The 13,932-nt window shown below is 45.9% G+C and overlaps 6 non-coding genes across 6 annotated transcripts; 2 read left to right on the top strand and 4 right to left on the bottom strand.

Annotated features, from left to right (window-relative positions):
• The first annotated feature begins 3,199 nt into the window (after positions 1 to 3,199).
• On the top strand, positions 3,200 to 3,271 carry trnak-cuu (transfer RNA lysine (anticodon CUU)). Its single transcript has one exon. It is a non-coding gene; the product is annotated as a tRNA-Lys (tRNA).
• Positions 3,272 to 3,435: 164 nt separating this feature from the next.
• Positions 3,436 to 3,509, bottom strand: trnat-ugu (transfer RNA threonine (anticodon UGU)). The gene has a single exon. It is a non-coding gene; the product is annotated as a tRNA-Thr (tRNA).
• Positions 3,510 to 3,953: 444 nt separating this feature from the next.
• On the bottom strand, positions 3,954 to 4,027 carry trnat-agu (transfer RNA threonine (anticodon AGU)). The gene has a single exon. It is a non-coding gene; the product is annotated as a tRNA-Thr (tRNA).
• Positions 4,028 to 5,406: 1,379 nt separating this feature from the next.
• trnak-cuu (transfer RNA lysine (anticodon CUU)) lies at positions 5,407 to 5,478 on the top strand. The gene has a single exon. It is a non-coding gene; the product is annotated as a tRNA-Lys (tRNA).
• Positions 5,479 to 5,642: 164 nt separating this feature from the next.
• trnat-ugu (transfer RNA threonine (anticodon UGU)) lies at positions 5,643 to 5,716 on the bottom strand. The gene has a single exon. It is a non-coding gene; the product is annotated as a tRNA-Thr (tRNA).
• Positions 5,717 to 6,125: 409 nt separating this feature from the next.
• Positions 6,126 to 6,199, bottom strand: trnat-agu (transfer RNA threonine (anticodon AGU)). Its single transcript has one exon. It is a non-coding gene; the product is annotated as a tRNA-Thr (tRNA).
• Between the last annotated feature and the right edge of the window lie 7,733 nt (positions 6,200 to 13,932).

Here is a 13,932-nt window from a genome sequence, read left to right as displayed (position 1 = left end):
ATTGCCGTCCATCCATCCATCTATCTATCTATCTATCTATGACTCTCGATATCTAACTCTCTTGCTTGCTATCGCTCCCCCAATGGTCAGTAGCATAGTAGCATAACAGCAGATCACGGACCACTGTCAATCAGATGCATGCCTTGCCGTCCATCCATCCATCCATCCATCTATCTATCTATCAATGACTCTCGATATCTAACTCTCTTGCTTGCTATCGCTCCCCCAATGGTCAGTAGCATAGTAGCATAACAGCAGATCACGGACCACTGTCAATCAGATGCTTGCCTTACCGTCCATCCATCCATCCATCTATCTATCTATCTATCAATGACTCTCGATATCTAACTCTCTTGCTTGCTATCGCTCCCCCAATGGTCAGTAGCATAGTAGCATAACTGCAGATCACGGACCACTGTCAATCAGATGGTTGCCTTGCCGTCCATCCATCCATCTATCTATCTATCTATCTATGACTCTTGATATCTAACTCTCTTGCTTGCTATCGCTCCCCCAATGGTCAGTAGCATTGTAGCATAACAGCAGATCACGGACCACTGTCAATCAGATGCTTGCCTTGCCGTCCATCCATCCATCTATCTATCTATCTATCTATGACTCTCGATATCTAACTCTCTTGCTTGCTATCGCTCCCCCAATGGTCAGTAGCATAGTAGCATAACAGCAGATCACGGACCACTGTCAATCAGATGCTTGCCTTACCGTCCATCCATCCATCCATCTATCTATCTATCTATCAATGACTCTCGATATCTAACTCTCTTGCTTGCTATCGCTCCCCCAATGGTCAGTAGCATAGTAGCATAACAGCAGATCACGGACCACTGTCAATCAGATGCTTGCCTTGCCATCCATCCATCTATCTATCTATCTATCTATGACTCTCGATATCTAACTCTCTTGCTTGCTATCGCTCCCCCAATGGTCAGTAGCATAGTAGCATAACAGCAGATCACGGACCACTGTCAATCAGATGCTTGCCTTGCCGTCCATCCATCCATCCATCTATCTATCTATCAATGACTCTCGATATCTAACTCTCTTGCTTGCTATCGCTCCCCCAATGGTCAGTAGCATAGTAGCATAACAGCAGATCACGGACCACTGTCAATCAGATGCTTGCCTTACCGTCCATCCATCCATCCATCTATCTATCTATCTATCAATGACTCTCGATATCTAACTCTCTTGCTTGCTATCGCTCCCCCAATGGTCAGTAGCATAGTAGCATAACAGCAGATCACGGACCACTGTCAATCAGATGCTTGCCTTGCCGTCCATCCATCCATCTATCTATCTATCTATGACTCTCGATATCTAACTCTCTTGCTTGCTATCGCTCCCCCAATGGTCAGTAGCATAGTAGCATAACAGCAGATCACGGACCACTGTCAATCAGGTGCTTGCCTTGCCGTCCATTCATCCATCTATCTATCTATCTATCTATGACTCTCGATATCTAACTCTCTTGCTTGCTATCGCTCCCCCAATGGTCAGTAGCATTGTAGCATAACAGCAGATCACGGACCACTGTCAATCAGATGCTTGCCTTGCCGTCCATCCATCCATCTATCTATCTATCTATCTATGACTCTCGATATCTAACTCTCTTGCTTGCTATCGCTCCCCCAATGGTCAGTAGCATAGTAGCATAACAGCAGATCACGGACCACTGTCAATCAGATGCTTGCCTTGCCGTCCATCCATCCATCTATCTATCTATCTATCTATCTATCTATCTATCTATCTATCTATGACTCTTGATATCTAACTCTCTTGCTTGCTATCGCTCCCCCAATGGTCAGTAGCATAGTAGCATAACATCAGATCACGGACCACTGTCAATCAGATGCTTGCCTTGCCGTCCATCCATCCATCCATCTATCTATCTATCTATCAATGACTCTCGATATCTAACTCTCTTGCTTGCTATCGCTCCCCCAATGGTCAGTAGCATAGTAGCATAACAGCAGATCACGGACCACTGTCAATCAGATGCTTGCCTTGCCGTCCATCCATCCATCCATCTATCTATCTATGACTCTTGATATCTAACTCTCTTGCTTGCTATCGCTCCCCCAATGGTCAGTAGCATTGTAGCATAACAGCAGATCACGGACCACTGTCAATCAGATGCTTGCCTTGCCGTCCATCCATCCATCTATCTATCTATCTATCTATCTATGACTCTCGATATCTAACTCTCTTGCTTGCTATCGCTCCCCCAATGGTCAGTAGCATAGTAGCATAACAGCAGATCACGGACCACTGTCAATCAGATGCTTGCCTTGCCGTCCATCCATCCATCTATCTATCTATCTATCTATCTATGACTCTTGATATCTAACTCTCTTGCTTGCTATCGCTCCCCCAATGGTCAGTAGCATAGTAGCATAACATCAGATCACGGACCACTGTCAATCAGATGCTTGCCTTGCCGTCCATCCATCCATCCATCTATCTATCTATCTATCAATGACTCTCGATATCTAACTCTCTTGCTTGCTATCGCTCCCCCAATGGTCAGTAGCATAGTAGCATAACAGCAGATCACGGACCACTGTCAATCAGATGCTTGCCTTGCCGTCCATCCATCCATCCATCTATCTATCTATGACTCTTGATATCTAACTCTCTTGCTTGCTATCGCTCCCCCAATGGTCAGTAGCATTGTAGCATAACAGCAGATCACGGACCACTGTCAATCAGATGCTTGCCTTGCCGTCCATCCATCCATCTATCTATCTATCTATCTATGACTCTCGATATCTAACTCTCTTGCTTGCTATCGCTCCCCCAATGGTCAGTAGCATAGTAGCATAACAGCAGATCACGGACCACTGTCAATCAGATGCTTGCCTTGCTGTCCATCCATCTATCTATCTATCTATCTATCAATGACTCTCGATATCTAACTCTCTTGCTTGTTATCGCTCCCCCAATGGTCAGTAGCATAGTAGCATAACAGCAGATCACGGACCACTGTCAATCAGATGCTTGCCTTGCCGTCCATCCATCTATCTATCTATCTATCTATGACTCTTGATATCTAACTCTCTTGCTTGCTATCGCTCCCCCAATGGTCACGTATGTTGCATTCAACGACAAAGAAAATCGTGTGCTGGAAATGATTTTTGGCAACTGTGAAGGAACTGCACGACTGCAGCAACCACATCATGTCTGTGGCGCAATCGGTCAGCGCGTTTGGCTCTTAACCGAAAGGATGGTGGTTCGAATCCACCCAGGGACGGCCTGCTTTTCCCCCCGCCCCTTGTTATTTTTTCTACTTCTGGCGGTCAGCTTGCCAGACTGCGGCTACAGTAACCTTAAGCTGCTTGCTGCGGACGGCCGTCGTGCAAAAATGTATTGAGCGTTTAGAAACTTCCTTTCCATTGCCTAGGCCAACATAAACCAAGGCACTGCTGGGAGTCAAACCCAGGGTTTCCTGTTTACAAGACAGGCGCTTTGACCAACTAAGCCACGGTGCCAGGACTCTCCCATTCCCCAGTGCCTACACTCAGGTGTAAGGCACAAAACAAAACAAAACAAAACAAAACAAAACAAAACAAAACAAAACAAAACAAAACAAAACAAAACAAAACAAAACAAAACAAAACAAAACAAAACAAAACAAAACAAAACAAAATCTGGATGCAGGCTGCAACAAAGGAAGCACACAGAGGTGAAAACGTAAGGTTGACGGGAGCAACAAGCTCCCTGTTGCGACTGTCCAGGGGCGGTAATGGGAATTGGATGTAGGCCGTAGCGCGTGTCCTTAGGGTTTTGGTTCTTCTGTACAATCCGGCGTCTGTCCAGTTGGCTTTCCGGTTCATTACGTCCTCTGATGGCTTTACGATAAGCCTATCTTGCTAAAACTGATGGTCGACAAAGCGGAAGCACAAGCTTCGCAAGGAGCACAGAAAGCCCGCCTAAGGCACCGCTGGGATTTGAACCCAGGACCTCCTGTTTACTAGACAGGCGCTTTAACCAACTGAGCCACGGCGCCAAATCTGCAGCTGCTGCTGCTGATAGTAGCATAACAGCAGATCACGGACCACTGTCAATCAGGAGCTTGCCTTGCCGTCCATCCATCCATCTATCTATCTATGACTCTCAATATCTAACTCTCTTGCTTGCTATCGCTCCCCCAATGGTCAGTAGCATAGTAGCATAACAGCAGATCACGGACCACTGTCAATCAGGAGCTTGCCTTGCCGTCCATCCATCCATCTATCTATCTATCTATCTATGACTCTCGATATCTAACTCTCTTGCTTGCTATCGCTCCCCCAATGGTCAGTAGCATAGTAGCATAACAGCAGATCACGGACCACTGTCAATCAGATGCTTGCCTTGCCGTCCATCCATCCATCTATCTATCTATCTATCTATGACTCTCGATATCTAACTCTCTTGCTTGCTATCGCTCCCCCAATGGTCAGTAGCATAGTAGCATAACAGCAGATCATGGACCACTGTCAATCAGATGCTTGCCTTGCCGTCCATCCATCCATCTATCTATCTATCTATCTATCTATGACTCTTGATATCTAACTCTCTTGCTTGCTATCGCTCCCCCAATGGTCAGTAGCATAGTAGCATAACATCAGATCACGGACCACTGTCAATCAGATGCTTGCCTTGCCGTCCATCCATCCATCCATCTATCTATCTATCTATCAATGACTCTCGATATCTAACTCTCTTGCTTGCTATCGCTCCCCCAATGGTCAGTAGCATAGTAGCATAACAGCAGATCACGGACCACTGTCAATCAGATGCTTGCCTTGCCGTCCATCCATCCATCCATCTATCTATCTATGACTCTTGATATCTAACTCTCTTGCTTGCTATCGCTCCCCCAATGGTCAGTAGCATTGTAGCATAACAGCAGATCACGGACCACTGTCAATCAGATGCTTGCCTTGCCGTCCATCCATCCATCTATCTATCTATCTATCTATGACTCTCGATATCTAACTCTCTTGCTTGCTATCGCTCCCCCAATGGTCAGTAGCATAGTAGCATAACAGCAGATCACGGACCACTGTCAATCAGATGCTTGCCTTGCTGTCCATCCATCTATCTATCTATCTATCTATCAATGACTCTCGATATCTAACTCTCTTGCTTGTTATCGCTCCCCCAATGGTCAGTAGCATAGTAGCATAACAGCAGATCACGGACCACTGTCAATCAGATGCTTGCCTTGCCGTCCATCCATCTATCTATCTATCTATCTATGACTCTTGATATCTAACTCTCTTGCTTGCTATCGCTCCCCCAATGGTCACGTATGTTGCATTCAACGACAAAGAAAATCGTGTGCTGGAAATGATTTTTGGCAACTGTGAAGGAACTGCACGACTGCAGCAACCACATCATGTCTGTGGCGCAATCGGTCAGCGCGTTTGGCTCTTAACCGAAAGGATGGTGGTTTGAATCCACCCAGGGACGGCCTGCTTTTCCCCCCGCCCCTTGTTATTTTTTCTACTTCTGGCGGTCAGCTTGCCAGACTGCGGCTACAGTAACCTTAAGCTGCTTGCTGCGGACGGCCGTCGTGCAAAAATGTATTGAGCGTTTAGAAACTTCCTTTCCATTGCCTAGGCCAACATAAACCAAGGCACTGCTGGGAGTCCAACCCAGGGTTTCCTGTTTACAAGACAGGCGCTTTGACCAACTAAGCCACGGTGCCAGGACTCTCCCATTCCCCAGTGCCTACACTCAGGTGTAAGGCACAAAACAAAACAAAACAAAACAAAACAAAACAAAACAAAACAAAACAAAACAAAACAAAACAAAACAAAACAAAACAAAATCTGGATGCAGGCTGCAACAAAGGAAGCACACAGAGGTGAAAACGTAAGGTTGACGGGAGCAACAAGCTCCCTGTTGCGACTGTCCAGGGGCGGCAATGGGAATTGGATGTTGGCCGTAGCGCGTGTCCTTTAGGTTCTGGTTCTTCTGTACAATCCGGCGTCTGTCCAGTTGGCTTTCCGGTTCATTACGTCCTCTGATGGCTTTACGATAAGCCTATCTTGCTAAAACTGATGATCGACAAAGCGGAAGCACAAGCTTCGCAAGGAGCACAGAAAGCCCGCCTAAGGCACCGCTGGGATTTGAACCCAGGACCTCCTGTTTACTAGACAGGCGCTTTAACCAACTGAGCCACGGCGCCAAATCTGCAGCTGCTGCTGCTGATAGTAGCATAACAGCAGATCACGGACCACTGTCAATCAGGAGCTTGCCTTGCCGTCCATCCATCCATCTATCTATCTATGACTCTCAATATCTAACTCTCTTGCTTGCTATCGCTCCCCCAATGGTCAGTAGCATAGTAGCATAACAGCAGATCACGGACCACTGTCAATCAGGAGCTTGCCTTGCCGTCCATCCATCCATCTATCTATCTATCTATCTATGACTCTCGATATCTAACTCTCTTGCTTGCTATCGCTCCCCCAATGGTCAGTAGCATAGTAGCATAACAGCAGATCACGGACCACTGTCAATCAGATGCTTGCCTTGCCGTCCATCCATCCATCTATCTATCTATCTATCTATGACTCTCGATATCTAACTCTCTTGCTTGCTATCGCTCCCCCAATGGTCAGTAGCATAGTAGCATAACAGCAGATCATGGACCACTGTCAATCAGATGCTTGCCTTGCCGTCCATCCATCCATCTATCTATCTATCTATCTATCTATGACTCTTGATATCTAACTCTCTTGCTTGCTATCGCTCCCCCAATGGTCAGTAGCATAGTAGCATAACATCAGATCACGGACCACTGTCAATCAGATGCTTGCCTTGCCGTCCATCCATCCATCTATCTATCTATCTATCTATGACTCTCGATATCTAACTCTCTTGCTTGCTATCGCTCCCCCAATGGTCAGTAGCATAGTAGCATAACAGCAGATCACGGACCACTGTCAATCAGATGCTTGCCTTGCCGTCCATCCATCTATCTATCTATCTATCTATCTATCTATGACTCTCGATATCTAACTCTCTTGCTTGCTATCGCTCCTCCAATGGTCAGTAGCATAGTAGCATAACAGCAGATCACGGACCACTGTCAATCAGATGCTTGCCTTGCCGTCCATCCATCCATCTATCTATCTATCTATCTATCTATGACTCTCGATATCTAACTCTCTTGCTTGCTATCGCTCCCCCAATGGTCAGTAGCAAAGTAGCATAACAGCAGATCACGGACCACTGTCAATCAGATGCTTGCCTTGCCGTCCATCCATCCACCCATCCATCTACCTATCTATGACTCTTGATATCTAACTCTCTTGCTTGCTATCGCTCCCCCAATGGTCAGTAGCATAGTAGCATAACAGCAGATCACGGACCACTGTCAATCAGATGCTTGCCTTGCCGTCCATCCATCCATCCATCTATCTATCTATCTATGACTCTTGATATCTAACTCTCTTGCTTGATATCGCTCCCCCAATGGTCAGTAGCATAGTAGCATAACAGCAGATCTCGGACCACTGTCAATCAGATGCTTGCCTTGCCGTCCATCCATCCATCTATCTATCTATCTATCTATGACTCTTGATATCTAACTCTCTTGCTTGCTATTGCTCCCCCAATGGTCAGTAGCATTGTAGCATAACAGCAGATCACGGACCAATGTCAATCAGATGCTTGCCTTGCCGTCCATCCATCCATCTATCTATCTATCTATCTATGACTCTCGATATCTAACTCTCTTGCTTGCTATCGCTCCCCCAATGGTCAGTAGCATAGTAGCATAACAGCAGATCACGGACCACTGTCAATCAGATGCTTGCCTTGCCGTCCATCCATCCATCCATCTATCTATCAATCTATCAATGACTCTCGATATCTAACTCTCTTACTTGCTATCGCTCCCCCAATGGTCAGTAGCATAGTAGCATAACAGCAGATCACGGACCACTGTCACTCAGATGCTTGCCTTGCCGTCCATCCATCCATCCATCTATCTATCAATCTATCAATGACTCTCGATATCTAACTCTCTTGCTTGCTATCGCTCCCCCAATGGTCAGTAGCATAGTAGCATAACAGCAGATCACGGACCACTGTCAATCAGATGCTTGCCTTGCCGTCCATCCATCCATCTATCTATCTATCTATCTATGACTCTTGATATCTAACTCTCTTGCTTGCTATCGCCCCCCCAATGGTCAGTAGCATAGTAGCATAACAGCAGATCACGGACCACTGTCAATCAGATGCTTGCCTTGCCGTCCATCCATCCATCCATCTATCTATCTATCTATGACTCTTGACATCTAACTCTCTTGCTTGCTATCGCTCCCCCAATGGTCAGTAGCAAAGTAGCATAACAGCAGATCACGGACCACTGTCAATCAGATGCTTGCCTTGCCGTCCATCCATCCACCCATCCATCTACCTATCTATGACTCTTGATATCTAACTCTCTTGCTTGCTATCGCTCCCCCAATGGTCAGTAGCATAGTAGCATAACAGCAGATCTCGGACCACTGTCAATCAGATGCTTGCCTTGCCGTCCATCCATCCATCTATCTATCTATCTATCTATGACTCTTGATATCTAACTCTCTTGCTTGCTATTGCTCCCCCAATGGTCAGTAGCATTGTAGCATAACAGCAGATCACGGACCAATGTCAATCAGATGCTTGCCTTGCCGTCCATCCATCCATCTATCTATCTATCTATCTATGACTCTCGATATCTAACTCTCTTGCTTGCTATCGCTCCCCCAATGGTCAGTAGCATAGTAGCATAACAGCAGATCACGGACCACTGTCAATCAGATGCTTGCCTTGCCGTCCATCCATCCATCCATCTATCTATCAATCTATCAATGACTCTCGATATCTAACTCTCTTACTTGCAATCGCTCCCCCAATGGTCAGTAGCATAGTAGCATAACAGCAGATCACGGACCACTGTCAATCAGATGCTTGCCTTGCCGTCCATCCATCCATCTATCTATCTATCTATCTATGACTCTTGATATCTAACTCTCTTGCTTGCTATCGCTCCCCCAATGGTCAGTAGCATTGTAGCATAACAGCAGATCACGGACCACTGTCAATCAGATGCTTGCCTTGCCGTCCATCCATTCATCCATCCATCTATCTATCTATCTATCAATGACTCTCGATATCTAACTCTCTTACTTGCTATCGCTCCCCCAATGGTCAGTAGCATAGTAGCATAACAGCAGATCACGGACCACTGTCAATCAGATGCTTGCCTTGCCGTCCATCCATCCATCTATCTATCTATCTATCTATCTATGACTCTTGATATCTAACTCTCTTGCTTGCTATCACTCCCCCAATGGTCAGTAGCATAGTAGCATAACAGCAGATCACGGACCACTGTCACTCAGATGCTTGCCTTGCCGTCCATCCATCCATCCATCTATCTATCTATCTATCAATGACTCTCGATATCTAACTCTCTTGCTTGCTATCGCTCCCCCAATGGTCAGTAGCATAGTAGCATAACAGCAGATCACGGACCACTGTCAATCAGATGCGTGCCTTGCCGTCCATCCATCCATCTATCTATCTATCTATCTATGACTCTTGATATCTAACTCTCTTGCTTGCTATCGCTCCCCCAATGGTCAGTAGCATTGTAGCATAACAGCAGATCACGGACCACTGTCAATCAGATGCTTGCCTTGCCGTCCATCCATTCATCCATCCATCTATCTATCTATCTATCAATGACTCTCGATATCTAACTCTCTTACTTGCTATCGCTCCCCCAATGGTCAGTAGCATAGTAGCATAACAGCAGATCACGGACCACTGTCAATCAGATGCTTGCCTTGCCGTCCATCCATCCATCTATCTATCTATCTATCTATGACTCTTGATATCTAACTCTCTTGCTTGCTATCGCTCCCCCAATGGTCAGTAGCATTGTAGCATAACAGCAGATCACGGACCACTGTCAATCAGATGCTTGCCTTGCCGTCCATCCATTCATCCATCCATCTATCTATCTATCTATCAATGACTCTCGATATCTAACTCTCTTGCTTGCTATCGCTCCCCCAATGGTCAGTAGCATAGTAGCATAACAGCAGATCACGGACCACTGTCAATCAGATGCTTGCCTTGCCGTCCATCCATCCATCTATCTATCTATCTATCTATGACTCTTGATATCTAACTCTCTTGCTTGCTATCGCTCCCCCAATGGTCAGTAGCATAGTAGCATAACAGCAGATCACGGACCACTGTCACTCAGATGCTTGCCTTGCCGTCCATCCATCCATCCATCTATCTATCTATCTATCAATGACTCTCGATATCTAACTCTCTTGCTTGCTATCGCTCCCCCAATGGTCAGTAGCATAGTAGCATAACAGCAGATCACGGACCACTGTCAATCAGATGCTTGCCTTGCCGTCCATCCATCCATCTATCTATCTATCTATCTATGACTCTTGATATTTAACTCTCTTGCTTGCTATCGCCCCCCCAATGGTCAGTAGCATAGTAGCATAACAGCAGATCACGGACCACTGTCAATCAGATGCTTGCCTTGCCGTCCATCCATCCATCTATCTATCTATCTATCTATCTATGACTCTCGATATCTAACTCTCTTGCTTGCTATCGCTCCTCCAATGGTCAGTAGCATAGTAGCATAACAGCAGATCACGGACCACTGTCAATCAGATGCTTGCCTTGCCGTCCATCCATCCATCTATCTATCTATCTATCTATCTATGACTCTCGATATCTAACTCTCTTGCTTGCTATCGCTCCCCCAATGGTCAGTAGCAAAGTAGCATAACAGCAGATCACGGACCACTGTCAATCAGATGCTTGCCTTGCCGTCCATCCATCCACCCATCCATCTACCTATCTATGACTCTTGATATCTAACTCTCTTGCTTGCTATCGCTCCCCCAATGGTCAGTAGCATAGTAGCATAACAGCAGATCACGGACCACTGTCAATCAGATGCTTGCCTTGCCGTCCATCCATCCATCCATCTATCTATCTATCTATGACTCTTGATATCTAACTCTCTTGCTTGATATCGCTCCCCCAATGGTCAGTAGCATAGTAGCATAACAGCAGATCTCGGACCACTGTCAATCAGATGCTTGCCTTGCCGTCCATCCATCCATCTATCTATCTATCTATCTATGACTCTTGATATCTAACTCTCTTGCTTGCTATTGCTCCCCCAATGGTCAGTAGCATTGTAGCATAACAGCAGATCACGGACCAATGTCAATCAGATGCTTGCCTTGCCGTCCATCCATCCATCTATCTATCTATCTATCTATGACTCTCGATATCTAACTCTCTTGCTTGCTATCGCTCCCCCAATGGTCAGTAGCATAGTAGCATAACAGCAGATCACGGAGCACTGTCAATCAGATGCTTGCCTTGCCGTCCATCCATCCATCCATCTATCTATCAATCTATCAATGACTCTCGATATCTAACTCTCTTACTTGCTATCGCTCCCCCAATGGTCAGTAGCATAGTAGCATAACAGCAGATCACGGACCACTGTCACTCAGATGCTTGCCTTGCCGTCCATCCATCCATCCATCTATCTATCAATCTATCAATGACTCTCGATATCTAACTCTCTTGCTTGCTATCGCTCCCCCAATGGTCAGTAGCATAGTAGCATAACAGCAGATCACGGACCACTGTCAATCAGATGCTTGCCTTGCCGTCCATCCATCCATCTATCTATCTATCTATCTATGACTCTTGATATCTAACTCTCTTGCTTGCTATCGCCCCCCCAATGGTCAGTAGCATAGTAGCATAACAGCAGATCACGGACCACTGTCAATCAGATGCTTGCCTTGCCGTCCATCCATCCATCCATCTATCTATCTATCTATGACTCTTGACATCTAACTCTCTTGCTTGCTATCGCTCCCCCAATGGTCAGTAGCAAAGTAGCATAACAGCAGATCACGGACCACTGTCAATCAGATGCTTGCCTTGCCGTCCATCCATCCACCCATCCATCTACCTATCTATGACTCTTGATATCTAACTCTCTTGCTTGCTATCGCTCCCCCAATGGTCAGTAGCATAGTAGCATAACAGCAGATCTCGGACCACTGTCAATCAGATGCTTGCCTTGCCGTCCATCCATCCATCTATCTATCTATCTATCTATGACTCTTGATATCTAACTCTCTTGCTTGCTATTGCTCCCCCAATGGTCAGTAGCATTGTAGCATAACAGCAGATCACGGACCAATGTCAATCAGATGCTTGCCTTGCCGTCCATCCATCCATCTATCTATCTATCTATCTATGACTCTCGATATCTAACTCTCTTGCTTGCTATCGCTCCCCCAATGGTCAGTAGCATAGTAGCATAACAGCAGATCACGGACCACTGTCAATCAGATGCTTGCCTTGCCGTCCATCCATCCATCCATCTATCTATCAATCTATCAATGACTCTCGATATCTAACTCTCTTACTTGCTATCGCTCCCCCAATGGTCAGTAGCATAGTAGCATAACAGCAGATCACGGACCACTGTCAATCAGATGCTTGCCTTGCCGTCCATTCATCCATCCATCTATCTATCTATCTATCAATGACTCTCGATATCTAACTCTCTTACTTGCTATCGCTCCCCCAATGGTCAGTAGCATAGTAGCATAACAGCAGATCACGGACCACTGTCAATCAGATGCTTGCCTTGCCGTCCATCCATCCATCTATCTATCTATCTATCTATCTATGACTCTTGATATCTAACTCTCTTGCTTGCTATCACTCCCCCAATGGTCAGTAGCATAGTAGCATAACAGCAGATCACGGACCACTGTCACTCAGATGCTTGCCTTGCCGTCCATCCATCCATCCATCTATCTATCTATCTATCAATGACTCTCGATATCTAACTCTCTTGCTTGCTATCGCTCCCCCAATGGTCAGTAGCATAGTAGCATAACAGCAGATCACGGACCACTGTCAATCAGATGCGTGCCTTGCCGTCCATCCATCCATCTATCTATCTATCTATCTATGACTCTTGATATCTAACTCTCTTGCTTGCTATCGCTCCCCCAATGGTCAGTAGCATTGTAGCATAACAGCAGATCACGGACCACTGTCAATCAGATGCTTGCCTTGCCGTCCATCCATTCATCCATCCATCTATCTATCTATCTATCAATGACTCTCGATATCTAACTCTCTTACTTGCTATCGCTCCCCCAATGGTCAGTAGCATAGTAGCATAACAGCAGATCACGGACCACTGTCAATCAGATGCTTGCCTTGCCGTCCATCCATCCATCTATCTATCTATCTATCTATGACTCTTGATATCTAACTCTCTTGCTTGCTATCGCTCCCCCAATGGTCAGTAGCATAGTAGCATAACAGCAGATCACGGACCACTGTCACTCAGATGCTTGCCTTGCCGTCCATCCATCCATCCATCTATCTATCTATCTATCAATGACTCTCGATATCTAACTCTCTTGCTTGCTATCGCTCCCCCAATGGTCAGTAGCATAGTAGCATAACAGCAGATCACGGACCACTGTCAATCAGATGCTTGCCTTGCCGTCCATCCATCCATCTATCTATCTATCTATCTATGACTCTTGATATCTAACTCTCTTGCTTGCTATCGCTCCCCCAATGGTCAGTAGCATAGTAGCATAACAGCAGATCACGGACCACTGTCACTCAGATGCTTGCCTTGCCGTCCATCCATCCATCCATCTATCTATCTATCTATCAATGACTCTCGATATCTAACTCTCTTGCTTGCTATCGCTCCCCCAATGGTCAGTAGCATAGTAGCATAACAGCAGATCACGGACCACTGTCAATCAGATGCTTGCCTTGCCGTCCATCCATCCATCTATCTATCTATCTATC

The sequence above is a fragment of the Amia ocellicauda genome, chromosome 2, assembly GCF_036373705.1.
Source record: "Amia ocellicauda isolate fAmiCal2 chromosome 2, fAmiCal2.hap1, whole genome shotgun sequence".
NCBI lineage: Eukaryota > Metazoa > Chordata > Actinopteri > Amiiformes > Amiidae > Amia > Amia ocellicauda.
Note: the sequence above shows the minus strand (reverse complement) of the source record. Positions and strands in the feature narration are given on the sequence as shown.